Raw genomic sequence first — 16864 nt, forward strand, 5'->3', positions numbered from 1 at the left:
AGCTACATTGAAATGCTTCAGAGCACACTCTGGAAATGACTGCTCTAAATGTTCCCAAAGGTGCCCCCAGTGTCTCTTTGGTCCGGGGTATGGGCTGTAGGTTGTGGGGGCTTGGGCCCCTCTCAAGTGCTGCCTCTCATCCCCGCTGCTGCTGTGAGGATGAGGCGAATGAATTGAACCTTTTTTGTCAGGCTCCCAAAGCAGCCTAGACGCCAGGGTGGGGTGGGGAGCTGTGTGTGAGGGGGTGGGGGAGGGCTTCTGACGCCCAGCTCCGAGCAGGGGACCCTTGACCCCAGCCCCTTGCTCATGCGTGTTGTCTGGCAGCCTGTGTCTATAGCATTCTTTAGTCCTTGACCAGGGAGCCTGAGCTCCGTCCTAATTTGGGGAGGTTCTTGGAGGTCCTCTTCCCCATACTTTTGTCTGGGGCCCCTCAACCTCCACACAACTCTCAGGTGCTGAGATATTACAAACCAGCACAATAAACCTTTATTCCGGCCTGAGTCTCGCTGGTTTTCTGAGGAGGGAATGAGTCCTCCGGGAGATGGGGACAGGTATGTCCCCTGGGCTGTTTCGTGGGGGTGGGGCAACTTTCTGGAGGAGACACATCAGCCAGGCTCTGGGGTCTAAATGGCGGGGGGAAATGAATGAATGTCCAAAGGAACAGAGGGTGGGAACTCACGCCTCACCCCAAGGCTGAGCGCCAGCCTTGGACTTGTAGCCACATAGCCAGGTTCCATGCGTGGCTCTGCTACTTACTGTGGCCACAGGGGAGCCAACCACTCTTTGTTTCCTTGAGGAGACAGGGCAGTGGAGGGGCTTCCAGTGGAGGCTTCAGTTTCCCATCCCCCTGAAGAGTGGCTGAGGATGAGACTGGTCTCTGGACAATGCTGCACTCACCGCACCCTCCCTGGCGCCTGGGGTTGGAGGCAGCCCTGGCCTTTGTCTCCTCACCACCAGGCTCCTCCTCGCCTTTGATAGCAAGTTCCTGTGGCCACTGCTCCCCCTCTGCCTTGGAGCTGCCAGCTGGAATCCAGATGTGACTGAGCTGGGAGCACGTGCTGGATCTCCGGGGTGATGGGGGCAGGGAGTCCATCCCCCTGCTCCCCCTCTCCTCTATCGACCCCACATCCATCCGGGAGGGGGCCCCGGTTTGGGTTTCATAAAACACAATGGCCTCTGTCTCGCTCAGTGGGGAAGCACCCTCCCTTTCTCAGCCCAGACCAGCTCCTGCCCAAGAACATAGGGAGAATTGAATACGAATACTGAATACCCGGATGCTGTGTGGCTCTGACCAAGTCACTTAACCTCTCTGGGTGTGACAGGCTCTCTCCTTGTTCCTGAGCTCCTGTGAGGTCCTGGGCTCTGGGATATGGGGAGCAAGTGTACTGAGCTTCCCCATGACAGGGAAAAACCAGGTAAGACAGAAGTGGACATGGGAGATGTTTCCCAGTCAGCAGCTCCCTGGTCAGTGACTTCCCATTAATGCTTAACTGGGCCTCCAGAGGATGTGGAGTGTGGGCTTTAGCCATAGACTATGTCCCCTGGGACTTGTGGGGGGAGGGGGGATTAAGGAGGTCATTTGAGCCCTAGTGCAGGAGTCAACCTCTTCCTCATCTCTGAGCTTTTACAGCTATTATTCCTTCTGCCTATGATAGCCTTCAAACCATCTCCTTGCCTTGCTAACTTCCTCTCATCCTTTAGCTTCTGGCCTAAACGTCCCCTCCTCCTGGGAGCCTTCCCTGACAGCTCTCACCCAGCTTCTTTTCCACAATCCCTTGGGCTCAGTGACGATGACTGCTCACAATTAACGAGCACCTATTATGTCCCAGGCACTGCTCTAAGCACTGGACATCCGGACATCATTGAGTCTCACAACCCTACAAGATGTACTGTTATTAGTCCTATGTTACAGATAAGAAAACTGAGGCCCAGAGAGGTGAAGTTAGCTGCCCGGGTCACACAGCCAGGATTCCAGCCCCTTGATCTGATTCTAGAGTCGGAGTTCTCCGCTGGGCTCTACTGCTTTTATAATACATGAATGAGTGAATGAATTAATGAAGCCCTTGGAGGAGGAGACAGCACGGCCCCACTCCTGCTTAGAACCCCTTCAATTTGCTCCCCCATCTTTGATGGAGTAACCCAGGAGGGCCCTCTTACAGGCACATATCGGGCCTCTGCCCAGGCACCAGTGAGGAGTGAGCCATGGAGGGAGACAGTGGTTGGGGGTGTGTGTGGCCGGGCTGGAGGGAGAGTAGGGCCTGAGGGTTAGGGTGACGGGTTCCACTGTTCTCATGGATCCGGGAATCTGCCAGGGCTTAAACAAGCCCCACAGTGTCCCAGGGCTTGTAAAATCACACGGCTGCCCTCAGCCTGGGAGTCTGTCCTGGGGCCAGGCCTGCTGTCATCATAAATGGGGAGGGAGGGAGAGAGCGAAACCACCCCAAGACATGAACCCCAGCTCAATGTGGGAATGGGGGTGGGGGTGCTGAAGAGCCCCCTTCTCCATATCCTGGCCTGTTCTCATCAGCCCGATGGGCTGGCCATTTGCTGGCTGGGAGTCTTGCCTAGGATGAGAGCAGGAGGGGCAGAACTCACACCTCCTGGGCCACTCTGCTCTGGGCACATTGTTTGACCCCCTGGATGGTTAAAGTGGTTTGGGCCCTGGGGCGAGACTGCCTGGGTCAATGCCAGCTCTACCCTGACCTGGCTGTGTGGCCTCGGGCAAGTCTCCTCACCTCTTTGGGCCACGTGTATAAAGAGGGGATGATCCTACCCTACCTGGCAGGGGTCTCCACCTGCACATTGAGATTACCTGGAAGCTTTTAAAAATCCTGGCTCTGGGGCCCTCACCAAGACCAATTAAATTAGAGTGTCCTTAGGTGTGGCTGGGGAATTGTCACCACCAAGATGCAAAGCTCACAAGGAGTGGAGCCTGGGCGTATGTCCACTACTGTCTCGCCAGCATCAGTAGCTGGCACATGGTAGGTGTTCCTTGTGTGAGCATGTACACGTAAGGCTGAAGGAAGGCACACGTGCCAGCGCATCCATAACCACATTGAACCCTCTCCACAGTCTTCACAGACAGATGTTTCATTACCCCCGTTTTACAGATGAGGAAACTGAGGCTCAGAGGGGTGCAGTGACTTGCTTGAGGTCACACAGCTGGGCATAGCTGGGATTATAACCCAGGGCCCTCTGGCTCCTCAGCCTGGGCTCTTCAGTGCTGAGCCTCCCACCTCATTTTTGGACTTGTCTTTGTTCCCAGGGCTGAGCCTCTTTGCTGAGCGGGATGTGGGCACATGTGTTTTGCGTCCCTGGCATTTAATCATGAGTCCTGTTTCCTTGTTTCAACCTTGCCTTGCCCCCTGGGGAGTTGACAGCGATGGCTCAGCAGTGTGGGTCTGGCCTGTCTTGGTTCTCTTTCACAGAGGCTTGGTATCCTCTAGTCTGCCCTGGTTGGGATTACTTAACTCCTTGAGTTCCCAGGGGGGCCAGGAGCAAGTAGCAGGGTCATAAACCCTTTGTTTTCCAACCACAACTATTTAATAAGCAGCTACTATGTGCCAGGTATTGGGGACACAGCATTAGTAAAACAGATCTAAGGCTATATTCTAGTGGAGGAGACGAAAATTCAACAAAGAATCGTCCGAATGCAACCACAATGGTTAATAACAGGAAGAGTCATCTTTTATAAATGGACTGTTATGCATGTCTGGTGATTTACTTTCTGTAGCTTTACCGAGGTCTAATGGGCACACGATAAATTCACAAAGTGTACAATTTGATGATTTTGACATATGTGTATACTTGTAAAGTCATTGCCACAGTCAAGATGATGGATATATCCATCACCCCCGAAACGTTCTTCATACCCCTTGGAAACAATCCTTCCTGCTTCTCTCCCTCCCCCACCCCCAGTCCCAAGGCAACTATTGATCTCCTTTCTGTCACCATGATTCATTTTTATTTTCTGGAATTTTATATACGTGGAACCATATAGTGTATACTCTTGTTTGGTCTGGCTTCTTTCACTCAGCATACATATGTTGAGATTTCTTCATGTTATTGTGTATATCAGTATTTCACTCTTTTTATTGCTGACTAGTATTTCTTTGTATAGATGTATTACAATTTGTTTATCCGTTCACCTGCTGATGGACATTTGGGTGGTTTCCAGTTTTAAGCTATTACAAATAAACCTGCCATGAACTACTGATGTTATTTTATTTCTTCCTCACAACCTTCTTAATGAGATGGTCATTATTTCTCCCTATTTGACAGACGAGAAAAGCAGAGACCCAGAGAGGTCAAGTAACTGGTCCAAGGTCATACAACCAGTAGTTGGAGTATAGAAACGTAAACAGTGGGATTGACTGAGCTAAGTGACTTTGGGGACACTCTACAGTTCAGAAGGTCTCAGAACCCCTGATAGAGACCAGCCCCTCGTTTTATATGCGGGCATCGAAGGGCCAGACAGGAGCTGGTGAGAGTCCGGGAGTCTGGTGGGCAGTGTCTGGCGCTATGTCCAGCTCTGCTCTGCTTTGTCCTGGCTCTTACCTGCTGTGAAGGAAGGATTGGGCCTGTCTGGAGTGGGACAGGGATTTGCCATTTTTTCAGGAGATTTTCATTTCAGGATTCCTCAGGCCGCTCAGAAATAGCAGGAAGGATTTGACTCTGGCTCCAGGGCCCAGGAGGTTCCCCTGCAGCTGCTCCCCGGTTCCCAAGCGGGTCTTGGGTTTATGGCAGCAGCTGCAAAGTATAAAATAACCCTGCTCATAAATCCTCTCTTGCCAGGGTCCCTGATGCCAGAAGCTTCTGAGATGCCCAGCACAGGCATCCCACCAGCCACTGGGGCCCTGGTGGAACTCCTGGGGCTGCCCTGGAGGGCTGGAGGGTCCAGGTCTAGGGGTGGCCACCTGGGGCCTCTTCTTTAGGATTTGGGGAGCCAGACTCAGCTGCAGGGTTCTGGAGAGGGAAAAGGAGGAACTGAGATTGCAAAGGGGTCGATGACTGGGACAGCAAGGGGAGGGGGAGGTAGTGGGACATGGAAATAAGAAACCAGGAGACCCAACCAATTAGGCCCCTCCTCACTGTGTGACTTGGGGCAAATCAGCTTAACCTCTATGAGCTATGGGTTCCTCCTTTGTAAAGCTGGGACCACAGCCCTTGCCTTGTCCGCTTGGAATGCTGAGAAGTTAATAGAGGTAAGTGCACTTTACAATGTGCAGAGCAGTGTAGCATGGCAGTTAGGGGCGCAGGCTTCAGAGGACGTGAGTTAGAATCCCAGCTCTGCAATTTCTCAGCTCTGTGGCCTTGGGCAAGTCACTTAACCTCTCTGGGCCTCCGTTTTCTCATCTGTGAAATGGTGGTACTTACCTTGGAGGGTTGTCGGAAGCAGAGGTCATTCACTTAAAATGCTTAGGACAGCCCCCACCCCCAGCTGCTCAATGAACGTGAGCTTCTGTTAGCTATAAACTGTGAAGAGCTGTGTGCAGAGAAGAGAAAAGGAAGAAACATCTGTGTCTAAAGGTCTGGCTGTTCTGTGAGTTGCCTCTTTTTTTCCAGGTCTAGGTTTAGAAGCTTCAGAATCATAAGATCAGTGATTCTTAGATGCTTGAAACTTTGGAGTCTCAATATCTTTTCTTGGGGTTTAGGGCAGAGGATCTTGGAAGTGTTGGTGAAATGAAAGCACTGCCAGCAGCCAGGGAAGCCCCGTGAACTTCAGGGAGGGATCAAGGGTGTGGCCAGAGAAGAGAGACAGTCTCATGCTGCCCTTTGGGTGGTGAAACCCCCCATGCCATGTGCCCTTCTGCAGGGGTTTGGCGCCTGGTGGGGGCCAGGGGTCATGCTACAGCTGTTCCCTGTCTCCCTCTGGGCTACAATCACCCCAGCCAGGGCTTAGACATTGTCTGGGCAAGTGTAGCTGGAGATGTGGCTGGCAATATGGCTTGGGAAGCCGAGGGACTTGGGCCCAAGGGGGCAGGTGTCAGGGCTATTTCTGGGGAGGGTGGAAGGGTGAGGGGAGACCCAGTGGGATTAGCTGCCATGTGACCTAGAACATGTCTTTCCCTCTCTCTGTTCTGTTCTCAGCTATGAAACAAACCAAATTTTTATAGCAGCAACTCTGGCAGAAAAATCCTCCAGGTACAGTGGGGGAAGGACATAAGGTGTCTGCATCCCGAAGGACGGGTTGAAATCCCGGGGTTGGAATTCCACCTCCAGACTCTGTGAACTTGAGCGGCTTTCGTCCCCTCTCCGAGCCTCAGCGCTTCATCTGTGCAACAGGTTCTACCACGTCTCAAGGCTCAGATGAGAAAACGCACCTGGAGCATGTGGCCCAGGATGGAGAAAGAGCTACATTTCTCTTGGCTCTTTTGATTGTCCTTGTCGTTCCTACCATCAGGAAGCTCCAAAGAGGGTACCGTGGGTGGTTCTGATCTCCTCCAAGACCTGCGGGTCCGGCCCAGCATGGAGCTGGGCATCCAGTAGGTGCTCAATGAATGCTGAGCAGGAAGTGCTGAGCTCCCTTCAAGGAGCTCCTTGAATGAAGAGCAGAGGGAAAACGTGACACTGGGGGAGCTGGACATCTCTGCACCTGTCCTGAGAGAGGTTGTGATGTAAGGGGCTCCAGGAACCCCCTTTGACCCCCAATTCTTGAGCATCTTCTGTGTTGCAGGCATAGCACTAAGCACTTTCTAGACATTCAGTCCTCACAAAGCTGAGAGGGGCATGGATATTATCCACCTTCTACAGAGGAAGACACAGAAGCCCAGAGAGGTGAAGTGACTCACCCAAGGTCACACAGCCAGAAAGTACCTGAGCTGGGCTCTGAGCCTCTTGGCACTGTTGGTCCCCATAGTCCCTGCTCCACACTGCCTGCAATCCTATTCATGAATGAATGAACAAGTATATGAATGCAGGATAATGGGCTGGAGGAGGGGGCCCAAGACCAATGTGTCCAAACTGCCCTGAGGCCCCACAGCTCAGCTGACTCAAGTGTCTTCAGAGCTGCCAGGTGCTGCCTGCCCTGTGGTCTGTGAGATGGAAAGGCTGTAAAGAGGGCTTTGACCACAACGGGGCCACGGGGTTAGCTCGTTCCTGTTCGCACGCAGTGCGTGCGCGCACTCTGCTCCAGGAGCAGCTCGGGCTGCTCACCCAGCACAACATTGTGGCCTCTGGGACCACGACCCGACAGGTTGCCTTTATCCCCATTTTACAGAGTATGCTGAAAAGGCCGGCGAGAGGTCACGTGGCCGGCGAATAACCAAGTCAGTCTGTAGGACTCCAAAGCCCTTGGCCATGACTAAGATGCTGCATGCAAAAGGGGAGTCCATAGGGTCTGGAGTCTAAGCCACAGACCTGAGGCTCTTGGGGGGCATGAACACAGAGGTAGGGGCCCCATGCAGGCACTGGCCTTGGGTCTGGGGCCCAGGGGTGGATGTTGAACACTGCCCCCTCCCTGGCTGTGCTTCCTGGAGCAAATCGCTTGCCCTCTCTGGGCCTCAGTCTCATCTCTGACAAAGGGAAGAAAGAGGCTTGCTCTGAATTTCAGACAGCTGGTGGGCCTCAAACTCTATGTTCCTGTGAGGCGTTATTATCAGCACCTGGGGAAAGAGATGCCGGATGCCATTTTCCTCTAAATAAAAATAATCACTTGATTCTTGGACAAGAAGGCCTTAGGAGAACCTGGCTTCTTTTTCCCCCTTTAATCCATCCCAGAGAGATCAAACGCTCCCCATTTTGAGAGACCCCCTTGATGAAATCTCTCAGCTTCCTTGGTCATCTCTCCAGCATCTGAACAAACCCTTTATCAGAAAGTCCTTTCTTCTAGCTAACCTAAGTCGAACAGGCTGATCCCACAGGCCAGTTTCCCCACAGTCTGGCCTGCTGGCTGGAAGGACCGGGTAAGACATTGGGGAGCCAGTTAGAAAGACTTTCGAATTTTTCTCACGGCCTCTCATAAGATAAGAACATTTTGTCTTTGTCTAGATCTGATCTTCGCACTGTCCGGTTTTGAGCAGACTGGAGTGAGAGAGAAACGGCCTTTTTGAAGGGTCATAAGGCAGCATCTATCAGAGTTGTAAATGTCCTTGCCCTTTGCCCCAGACATTCTTTCTGGAAACTGCCTACAGAAATAGGTATGTCGACCCTGAGATGGATGTGCAAGGATGTTCGTTTAGAATAAGTGAGCGAAAAAGGAACTCTCTACATGCCCATAAGTGTGGGAGAGTTAAAAAGATGTTGGTTCTGTCAAGTGAGAGGATATTTAGAATTTGCTTCAGAACAAGGGTCCAGAACATAAATATGGTCAATATTTCTCAATTCGCTTTTCACATAAATGATTTCATGTGAAGAATCTCTATGAAGTTGGTTCAATCAGCTTCATTTAGCTGAGGAAAAAACTATTTCAGCTCAGAGAATTGTTGACGAATGTGGTGCCAAAGATGTAAGGTGACTTGTTTGGGGAGAGGGCTCGGGTCCGAGTTCTGGCCTCAGAGCTCAACTTCCTGGTGGGTTGTGGTCTACTTTAAGGGAGGGGAAAGAGCTCTGAGCTCCAGGAAGCAGCCCTGACGTGATTGTCTCACACACAGAAGTCACCTGTTTGAGGGGTGAGCCCAGACTGCAGTTTACCTGGGCTTGGCTGTCTCTCGCATGGAGCCAGTTCAGGGTTCCCACAGCCTGGGCCCCTTGGGCTCGGTGGAGCATAGTTTTCAAACAAGTGGTATAGTCCTATCACTTGACCTACAAATGAAGAAACTGAGACCCCCAAAGGTAATGGCTGAGGCAGATCACCATCCCAGGTTACCTGACTCTGTGAGTTCTCATTCAGGAAGGATCTTTAGGTAGATAGACGATTGAAGCATCCATGAGTGACTGTTTCATAGCTTCCCGTCTATGCTCTTCACTTTCTGTGTGTGTGTGTGTGTGTGTGTCTTATTGCAATGGCTGGAACCTCTAATTCAACATGATTGGTGGTTGTGGTGGAGGTGGAGGTGGTAATGGACATCCTTGTCTTATTCCTGATCTCGATGAGAATGCTTCCAAAATTTTCCAGTGGCCATAATGTTTGCTGTCGCTTTTCTGGTAAATGCACTGTTTTAAGTTAAGGAAATTACTTTCTATTCTTGGATTACCAAAATTTTGTATTGCAAATAGGTTTTGAAGTTTATCAAATGCTTCCCCCTATCTCCTAAGATGAGACGGTTCTTTTTTTCTCACTGTGGGGAACTGGATAAAAACATTCCTAGGAAATCCAAACAAGCTGGCTTTGTCTCAAGTGTGGACTCTCCCACTCTTTCACGTTCCCTTGTCTCTTCTTTCTCCCTAAAATGCAGACAGTTTTCAAGGCCTGAGGAACTGGACACTAGAGGAGGGTGAGGCATCAGAATAGAAATGATCTCCTTGTGCTGGGTCAGCGCTTTCCATCTGCCTGGTTTCTGCTGCCGTTTCCTGTACTAATCTGAAGGGGGGTAGGGCAGCTCCCCCCACGTGTTCCAGACATAGCCTGAGACATTCTGAGGTTGCTTTAAAATGCTGGTAGCAGACAGACAGGGGGGGATCTTGAAGCCTTGCATTCCTCTCCAGGATGCCCGAGGAGGAGGGGCATGGGGAGGCTGGGCGGGTGTGTGGTGGGGGAGGAATTTTTCTTGGGGGGGGGTTGTTTCGTGGCGTGGGGAGAAGGGCCAGTTGCTAGGCAGAATCGGCAGAGATGAATCATGTTCTGGCGTGAGTTGGTTATTGGCTAAAAAGCGAAGATGTCCAAGTTTGTGGAATTTTTTTGTTTGAGCTGGAAGGGAATATGGATTCGTTGGGTACAAACCCTCACTTTGCAGATAAACTACAAATACAGAGAGGGAGAAAAGTTTGGATCTCTTGTCTCCTAGTTTTTTCAGGGCCCTCACTGTGGGTGCAGGCCCACGGCCAGAACAAGCCTTTGCGAGCACTTCCCTTGTTGTATGCAGTGACTGTTCCAGGTATCAGAGATTTAATGATGAATCCTCAGACACACTCTCCCTAAGCAAGACAAATCCAGAGCATTATGTGCTACGAAGAAAACCAACAGTGTAATGACCTAGTGAGTAGGCATGGATTTCTATTTAAGTCAGGGTGGAGGGGGCGGCCTGTATGGGGAGATGACACTTAAAGTGAGACCTGAATAGAGGAAGCAGCTGCATGAAACTCTGGGGAAGAGGATGCTGGGCGGAGGGGCCAGCAAGTGCAAATGTCCTGAGGTAGGAATGAGCTTGGTGAGTTTGAGGGACAGCAGGGAGGCCAATGGGACTGGAGTGGGCTGAGTGAAGCAAAAATTGGGCAAAGCCTGGGTCAGGCAGGTTTTTGGATGCCAGGGAGAGGTTCCATGCCAAGCTCTTGCTCTGCATAAAGCAGAGGCATGATCTCCCTCCTGAGTCCTTCTCCTGCCTCGTGGTGCCCGCTAAGAGCCTGTCCTGTGAATGAATGAGTATTTATTTAGTAAGCACCTATGATGTGCCCAGTTGTCCTAGGCACTTTGTCCATGTAATCTCATTTAATCCTGCAACAGCCCCTCTCAAGCTGTCCATCTAAGGAGGACAAATGAGAGAGGCCCACGCTTGCCTGGGGCCACTCAGTGCAGGAGTCCCTGACCCAAGCTCTCTCCCTTGAGGTTAACTTGGCCAGAAAAGGATTCGCTTGCACGAGCAAACTGTCCTTTGGTTCAGCTCCCTAGAAAAAAGAGTGGGAAAGGTCGAGAGGAGACTCAGATCCCGCGGCCACCAAAGAAGCCTTGCCGGGAAGCAGGGCTGCACTATCCTGGGGCCTTTGGGGTCGGAATGGATGAGTACCCGCTTGAAGGGAGATGGTCCTCAGGGGGGCCCTGCTGTTGTGAGAAAGCAAGCAAGATTCTGGGGCTGAAGGGCAAGTGGGACAGTATGAGAAGCTCCCACAAAGCTCCTCTGCCCCAGATAGTAAGCCCAGCAGATGCCTGGAATTCCACCATTAATGATTTATTCATTGGTGGTAAGCATTGCTCTTGGCCCCCCTTCTTGTAAAATGCAAATCTCCTTTGGAGAAAAAGAGTAAGAAGAAGTCTCGAACCCAACAGTGCGATAAATTTTAGAGATTGTAAATGATAGGGGCCCCAACACCAGACAGCTCTGAGAGGTGATCAGATTTAGATCTCCCCAGAGGGTCAACAGAGACTGTAGCTGGAGCTATGCCTGCTGCCTGTCTCCTCCCTTTGCCCAATTCTGCGTTCTTAACTGCTTTTCCACAGGTGTCGATCCCAAGAACACTCCTGAATAATAACCTTTGGAATCACCTGAGGAATTTGACCTGTAACAATGATGATGGTGATATTTCTGATGATGACCGTGATGGGGTTAATGATGATTATGGCGATGATATTGATGATGATGATGATGTTGATGATAGTGACTATGATGGTGATAACGTCGATGCTGACAACGTTGGTGATGGTGGATGTGTCAGTCTGCCAGGGCTGCCATAATAAAATACCACAGACGTTGTGGCTTAAACAAGAGAAATTAATTTCCTCATAGTTCCCCAGAGGCTGTAAAGTCCAAGATCAAGGTTCTGATAGGGTTCAGTTTCTGGTGAGGGCTCTCTTCCTGGCTTTTAGATATGTCCTCATATGACCTTTCCTCTGAGTGTGTTTGGAGAGACCTTTCCTTTTAAAGCCCCACCATTATGACTTTATTTAACTTTAATTACTCCTAAAGACCCTATCTTTCAATACAGTCACATTGAGGGTTAAGGCGTCAACATATGAATTTTAGGGGGACACAATTTAGTCCATAGCAGAGATGATGGTGATAATAATGATGATGATGACCATGATGGTGACAACTGCTGCTGCTGATGTTGGTGATGGTGATAGCTATGGCAGCAGTGACTGTTGGGGGTGGCGACGATGGTGGCACTGATGATGGTGGTGATGATGATGATGACAATAATAGCCATGACAGTATTGAGAATGATGATGGTGATGATGACGGTGTTGATGGTGGTGGTGATGGGGATGGTGGCGATGATGATGATGGTGCTCGTGGTGGTGTTGATGATGGTGATGATAGCTAACATATGCTGAGCACATGCCACATTCCTGGTGCTGTGCTTTTTTTTTTTTTTTTTATTTTACATTTGATAATTCATTTAATCCTCACATCAATTCTGCAACTTAGGAGCTGGTATTCTGTTGATTTTTCAGCAAGGGAAATGAGGCTCAGAGAAGTTACATATCTGCTTAAGGTCACATTTAGAGATCATGGCAGAGCTGGGATCAGAAACCAAGGCCCCAAGTCCCCATCCAAGATTGTTCCCTAACGTCCTGAGGTCCTGCTTAAAAGGGGTCAGTGACACAGCGCTGCATGTGATGTCTGGACAGAAGGGAATCCAGCCCAACCCTTTGACCCACTGTCCTGAGACCCCAGGAGCAGGAAGGGAGGCCCCTGGAACCTCTTTTGTACCAGAAGCTCTGGGGCAGCAAGAGTTGTCCTCACCCGGGGTGCCTTAGGAGTTATTCTGAGAGCTGGGCTTCTCTGAAGCTAAGCCAAGGGTGGGAGTGTTTAATATGACATTTCCAAAGATAGCTGGGTAGGGAGATGCTGGTGGTATTTGAGGCTGGGCCTGGGGAATAGCTGTGTCTTGTGGTTGGCCATGCACCGTGGAATGAGCTTGCCTGTCAAGTCATGTGTGACAAAAGTCATGTCAGTGTGTCTCCTCCATGGGTAGAGCAAGAACACAGCTTTGCATAATTTTGGAGGCCTTGCTGCAAGGGCTGTTCCCATGGCAAAGATACCATAAGTTGAAAGCCCGGAGGTAACAATATTTAAAAAATAGTAATAATAGTACTACTACTAGTAGTAGTGACAATAGTACTAATGGTAACAATAGTTACTACTAGTAATGGTAATGATAGTACTAATGCTAAGAGTAATAATGATAGGAGCAGTATAGAGAATAGCGTAGTAGCCTTGGGCAAGAATTCTGCCTCCACTACTTCCTGTCTGTGTGATCTTGGACAGGTTACCTTTTCATTTCTTCATCTGTAAAATGGGATAATCATAGTATTTTAGGATTTCTGAGGAGGTAATTAATATAAAACACCCAGAAACTGTGCCTAGTAGAGTCAAGGCTGAAGTGTATGCATCATCATGACAACTGCCATAAAAACAATGAACTCTTTTTATATGCACTGTGCTTTTTATGCATTATCTCATTTAATCATCATGTCAACCTGACCAGGTAGGCACTATTATTCTGTTTTGCAGATGAATAAATTGAGGCTTGGGGTAATTGAAGGGTCTTGTTCAGGGTTGCTCAGTGGCAGCCAGCATTTGAACCCACTCTGTCTGACTCCGACTCTCCAAGCTCACCCTGCTTGGTCCTGCTGCTGCTTCCCTATGTAGAGGCAGTCTTCTCTGGAAAGGTGGCATTTTGGAAGTTTGGCTGATGTCATCTTGGAGGGTGGCAAAGCAAGCAGACAGGCCAGAAAGAGCCATTGATGAGGGATGCACTCCATATCCATCTTCTGGTTGGGGCTGGAACTCACCTGTGGGGTACCCCCAACTCTATCAAGACTCAGTGGGACCTAGAAAGAAGTATTCTGTCCTCTCATGAAGGTGAACACAGAGTCTGCACTTTTGCCTCAAGTTCAAGAGGCCTAAATCATAAAGAGGCGCTCTCTCATTTGCTTGGCTTTTTAAGGAGATGCAATGGTACAGACAGCTAGTTTTGATGAGATAATGCTTAATGCAATGTTCTAAAACTGGATTTTGATGTGGTCCCAAGTGGCCAAAATCCAGGAACAACATCTAGGAAAGGTTAGAGGTATTGTCAGAGCTGTAGTGTGGTGCTTTGAAGGGGGTGGGAGGTGGGCAGAATATCTCAGCCAGAGCATCTTGCTTTTCTGAGCTTCTGTTGTTTATTCATCCATCCATCCATCCACCCACCCACCCACCAACCATCTATCCACCCATAGACCCATGTATGTCTCTACATACTCCCCATCTATGTATCCATTTACCCATAAACCCACCTATCTAATCACATGCCTATCCATCCATCTATCTACATACCCATCCACTCACACACCCTCCCATTCACTTACCCATCCATCGACCTACCCAACCATCTATTTATCCACCTGCCTACAAACCCACCCATTCACCCACCCATCAATCCATCTATCTATCTGTCCATCCATCTATCCATCCACTCACCCATCTACCCATTTAATAAGCATTCATGGAGCCCCTAGTAAGTCAAGAACTGTACCTGATGTTGGGTTTGCTAGTTAAGACATTGCCATGAAAAGAACCTACACAGTCATCAACAGAAGACTAAATTTTAGACCATCATAAATAGAATAAGAGTGAGACAGGTCTATAGGAACTGATAGAAGAAATATACTCAAGAGGAAAAGAAAAAGATGCAGAAGTCTGGGAAGTGTGCTAGCTACCATTTGTGTAAAAAAGAAAAAAATGGGTAGACTATTTAAATGTATGTATATATACTTGGATATGCCTAGAATATTTCTGGAAGGACATCTAAGAAACAAGTATCAGAGATTGCCTCTGAGATGGGAGACTGGAGAATTAGTAGGGGTGGCAAGGAAACATATATATCACGCCATTCCGTTTCAAGCTGTTCGAATTTTTTTAAATAGTGTGTTACCTATTTAAAATTGAAAAAATAATCTATACTAAAAGAAGACTCAGTCTCTGGGTGATGATATAGAAAGATAAGAAAACAGCAAATTACAATGCCATCTATGATACATATGTGATTAGAGAAGTATTGGAGACTATGGGAGCATAGAGGGGCACCTAGCTTAGCCTGGGGAAATCAGGGGAGGCTTCCCAGAGGAGGTGGTACCTGAGATGAGGCTCCCAGGCTGAGTGGAAGTTAAGGGAAGATGCCTGGCAAGGGCCTTCCTGGCAGGAGGCACAGATGAGCAGAGGCCTGCAGTAAAGGTTCAGTGTAGCTGGAACAAAGTGACTAATGTGGTAAGAGGTTTAGAATTTGTCTGAGAGACAATGGCAAGTCATGGATGAGTTTTAAGCAGAGGAGTGACAAGGTCAGAGTTTTGCTTAGAAATATCCTTCTGGTAGCCATGTGGGAGATGGATCGCGACAGTGAGACTGGAGGCAGGAAGACTGATGGGGAGGCCGGATGAGGGATGATGAAGGCCTAGACTAAGGCAAATCCAAGGTGGGCAGAGAGGAAGGGATTCAAGAGCTCTTTAGATATGTGAAACGACACCTCAGAAGACAGTGAGCATCTACCGAAACAATTTTAGCCAACTGCTTTGCAAAGTGCACAGTACTTCATAGTGGTTCCCACTCATGGGTGCACATTGGAGACTCCTGGAGAGCTTTTAAAAAACACCAGTGCCTAGGCCCCACCCCCAGGGCATAGGATTTAACTGGACGTAGGGATGAAATTGGGCTCCCTGGTGACTATGATGCACAGCCAGGGCGAGTGCTTGGTGATGGATTGGCCAAATGAGTGAATTAGGGCTCATCCCGGGTTGGTTCATTTTATTCATGTGATGCTCAGGGCACAGATGAGTGGCTGATGTGAACTTAGAATCCTTGGTATGTTCTGCTGGAAGGAAACAAGGTGGGAGAAGCTTCTTGAGCTTTAGAGTCATACAGCCCAAGAGAGGTGGCTTGAGTCAGTTGACCCATGGAGCCAGTTTTCTTGTTTGAAACAAACTTCAGTGGGTTGTTATGAGACTTAACAGGTTTACAGATATAAGAACCTGGCACAGGGCACAGGTGCTTGATGGACTATCGTAATTTACGTCAACATCTCCATTGCAGATTTTACTTGGAGATGCTAAGACCCACTTGGAGACAGAATAAGCCCTAGACTTGAGCTCATTGAAGGGTATCTGATGCCCTCGTGTGGTTAAAACTAGATTTGTCTGGGAAAAGGAGTGTTTAATGTAAATTAAAAAAAAAAACAACAAAAAAACCACTCATTTCTTTTAGCTACACAACCATATATTTTGAGATTTGGGCTATCCTGGTAATATTGTTTTGGCTGTTTATGAGAAGCTTCTGATGTGTAGAATTCAGCTTCAACTCCCAGAGGATGTTATCCAGGACAAAAATGTCTCATTTTAAAAAAATTACAAAGAAAAGTGGTAGGGAATTGCAGTGTTACCACATATAATAAAGAAAAAGACCAATACTAGAGAGACTGTGAATTAAATAGTAGAACATGCCACAAAGAAAAATCTGACATGGTTCCACCTGGTGGCTCTAATTTGAGATTATAAAGGTCCCGCTCTGTCGTAGCCACAGGCTGTGGAGGGGATGGCCTTTGAAGTTCTGTGCCCCTCCCAAGAACCCAGAGGATTTTTAAATATATTTTAACAGAGGAGGTATATTTAAGAGAAGAAGGAGCCAGCCTATGTCTGAATAACAACAACCAAAAAACCACCATCAGAAAAGACAAACTTACTCTGGGAGAGTTGAAAGAGAATTGAGACTTAGCTGGTATTTTTATATTATGTTTTCACTAGAAAATTGAGCCTCCTTTAGTAGGATTTTAGTTGGTGTATGGCTATGGGTATACCCTCCCCTTCAACCCTGGGGGAGGGGGATAAGGGCACAGAGGGACAGTGATTAGAACATGTTATTCATATGAGCTAGGGACGGATGTTTCCAACTTTAGCTCACTGTACACATAAAGACAGTTCAGAATGAACCATGTAAATGTCACACTTGTGCAGGACAAAGAATGGAACAAAGAAGTTTCTTCCCTATGGCTTATCTGCCACCACACAAACTGGAATCACCTGCCCAGACCTAAAGCTGAATTCTGTATTTTAAACTTGTTCAATATCCCAGGTGTT

Source organism: Pteropus alecto, unplaced genomic scaffold (genome assembly GCF_000325575.1).
Source record: "Pteropus alecto unplaced genomic scaffold, ASM32557v1 scaffold259, whole genome shotgun sequence".
Taxonomy (NCBI): Eukaryota; Metazoa; Chordata; class Mammalia; order Chiroptera; family Pteropodidae; genus Pteropus; species Pteropus alecto.